The sequence below is a fragment of the Myotis davidii genome, unplaced genomic scaffold, assembly GCF_000327345.1.
Source record: "Myotis davidii unplaced genomic scaffold, ASM32734v1 scaffold732, whole genome shotgun sequence".
Lineage (NCBI taxonomy): Eukaryota > Metazoa > Chordata > Mammalia > Chiroptera > Vespertilionidae > Myotis > Myotis davidii.
Genome location: NW_006284349.1, coordinates 467,240 through 470,262, shown reverse-complemented (window position 1 = coordinate 470,262; position 3,023 = coordinate 467,240). Strand labels below are relative to the sequence as shown.

The 3,023-nt window shown below is 47.6% G+C and overlaps 1 long non-coding RNA gene across 1 annotated transcript; it reads right to left on the bottom strand.

The window, feature by feature from the left end:
- Window positions 1–1,258: 1,258 nt before the first annotated feature.
- On the bottom strand, window positions 1,259–1,532 carry LOC107184878. Its single transcript, XR_001515778.1, has 2 exons — window positions 1,494–1,532; window positions 1,259–1,317 (listed from the first exon to the last, which is right to left on the bottom strand). It is a non-coding gene; the product is annotated as an uncharacterized LOC107184878 (long non-coding RNA).
- Window positions 1,533–3,023: the final 1,491 nt, after the last annotated feature.

The following is a 3,023-nucleotide window of genomic DNA, read 5'->3' as shown; positions in this document are numbered from 1 at the left end:
TGGCGCCAGTAACGGGAGAGCCAAGCCCGCGCCTCACGCGCCTTACGCGCCGGGGTGGGTCTCGCAGGCGGATGGGGCGCAGGCCCGGAGGGTAAAGGAGGACACTTTGAGTTCCAGCGGTCGCCGACCTTTCGGACCCTAGGAGCGTGACCTCTTGCTCACCACAGTGCCACCTCCCGGGCTGTCAGCCTTCTAGAAGTTCCTTTAGGAAGCCGGTAGTGTGGCCACATTGACCTGGGCCAGGCCCAACTGACACCACTTCCCCTGCCCCCACCACCACTGCCACTTTGCCAGAGAGGAGCCAAATTCCGGATTTCAAAGTGGGGGACATAGCAGCAGCTTGGTGGCAAGCGACAGGAAAAAGGACAAGGGCCCCAACTGAATGGAAAGCAAAGGCCGGGTCCTCCCTGCTGAAACAGCTGCAGCAGACCCGCGTTCCTGCCCTTCTTTGCTGCCTCACCGTAATTCGGTCATTGTTCAAAGCACTTTATACGATTTAACTAATCTCATTGTCACGTGTTACCCCACCAGTGCAGGGTTGACCTGAAGCGCCTACCATAACGAGGCAAGTATACAATAGGCACCAAATGGCTGCCCGTTGTTAGCAATTTGAAAGTTGGCTGTCAAGTGTTAGGGCTGCGGCATCTGCCGGTAAAATGTGGCATTGCAGCCGAGTTTTCCTGGCAAGGAGGTGTGTGGTCCCAGGAGCCTAATGGGAGTTAGGGTTTCCTAAAGGGAAGGTGTGGAAGTCAGAGTGACAGAAAAGAAAGTGGGGGACTGCGCAGGAACTAAAACTTAGAGGCTGTGTGGTTTCCCTGTGCACCAGAAATTCAGTAATTCCTTAATTAATGCAATAGCCCGTTTCATAAAATCGGTTAGAAAATGGGTAGAAGTTGTATCCACACTCATCTTTATTTAGAAGGCCTGTTCTGTAAAGTAAGGGATGCCCGTATGGCCAGAATTTTTTTCTCATTGACCCTAATTCGTTTGGAAAGAGAAGGGATTTTCAAAAGTTTTTTATTTTACCATCATACATACACAGGACAAAAGCTTTCTACCAGTGGTGAGACTTCCCACTGTGGGGAGAGAATGTGTCCCTAGTTGACAGACCCTAGGCTGCAGCCAGGTCAGGAATTTGTTTTGGGGGCAGATAGCTGCTGTCTTGGTTCATGATCACTGATGTTTCAGCAGTTCATTGGCTGGAGATCCTACCTCACATTCAGAAGGAGCTGACTCAGCATTCTTTACTTCGTTCTGTAAACTGAATGGTGCCCATGTGTTGGAAGGTTTCAAATAGCTGGATGAGCAGGACAAGTTCTTTGATAGAGGAAGGAAGAGGAGAGAGAGAGAGAGAGAGAGAGAGTTTAATTGATTTTTAGAGAGGGAGGCAGGGAGAGAGAGAAACATCGATGTGAGAGCGAATCATTTGATTGGCTGCCTCCTGCACACTCCCTACCAGGCATGGAGCCGGAAACCCAGGCACATGAACTGACCTGGAATTGAACCAGCAACCTCCTGGTGCACAGGTTGACTCTCAACTGAGTCATAGCAACCAGAGCGACAAGTTACCTCTTTTTTTTTTTTAATATATTTTATTGATTTCTTCACAGAGAGGAAGGGAGAGAGACAGAGAGTTAGAAACATCAATGAGAGAGAAACATCGATCAGCTGCCTCCTGCACATCTCCCACTGTGCCAAACCGGTTTCGGCGACAAGTTACCTCTTAAAAGTCACTTAATCCCTAAAATCAGAATAAGAACATTTTCCCTATATGATTTTATAATTTCGAGGTTGCAGGTGATGCATGTACTAGTAAAAGGGTTTATAATCATCTTGCTCATCTTCTCCATGTTCTACCACTACTTTTTTTTTTAAATATATTTTATTGATTTTTCACAGAGTGGAAGGGAGATAGTTAGAAACATCGATGAGAGAGAAACATCGATTAGCTGCCTCCTGCACATTCCCTACTGGGGATGTGCCCACAGCCAAGGTACATGCCCTTGACCGGAATCGAACCCGGGACCCCTCAGTCCGCAGGCTGACGCTCTATCCACTGAGCCAAACCGGTTTCGGCTCTACCACTACTTTAATAAGAATTATTTCCTCCTAAGTCTCTATCCAGTTACGACATACGCTTTAGGGAACACACAGATCATATACTAGTCACTAAGCAGTGGCCCTCCATCCCCCCTACCCCGTCCACCTCTGCATAAAATAAAATTTCTCTGCTTCATACGTTGCCTCCTAAACAGAAGCAGTATTGTAATTTTGATCTTAATTCTGATAAAGGAATGTTTACCCCTCTCAGAAAATGTTGGCTTAACAGTGGCATCTCTATGTTATGTGATAGAAGCTTAAATTATTTGTACAAGTTGAGGGAGGAATGATTATTTGTTAATGTGTCCTTGTATTTTTTTGTTATGAGCATATATTACTTTTATAATTTTGTTAAAATACATAAAATTTACCATCAGCCATTTTTAAGAGTACAGTTCATTGATATTATTCACATTATTGTGCAGTCATCATCCCCATTTTATCATGTAAATAAAACTCTAATAAGAGAAACGTGCAAATTGACTGCACCTCTGCTACGTCCAAGCCTCGCCCACCAGCCAATCAGAGCGGCTGTATGCAAATTAACCCAACCAAGATGGCGGCCAGCAGCCATGGAGCTGGAGCAAGCAGGAGTCTTGGTTGCCCCAGCAATGGAAGAAGCCTAGCTTCCCGCTTGCCTGGCCGGCTGTGGCCTCTGCTCAAGGCAACAAAATTTCAACTATAGAAGATAAATAAATCCCAGATACCTGCTTCCAGCCAGCCTCCACTGGGAGCTTGAGGGGTTTGGGGCTGTGGCCAGCCTGCAAACAGCCATCAGTCACTCACCCAGGCTGGCCAGACACCCCAGCGGGGACCCCCACCTGAAGGGGCTGTGGCCAGCCTGCAGCCATCAGCCCCTCACCCAGGCTGGCCAGGCACCCTAACAGAAACCCCCTTCCTGAAGGGGGTGTAGCCAGTCTGAG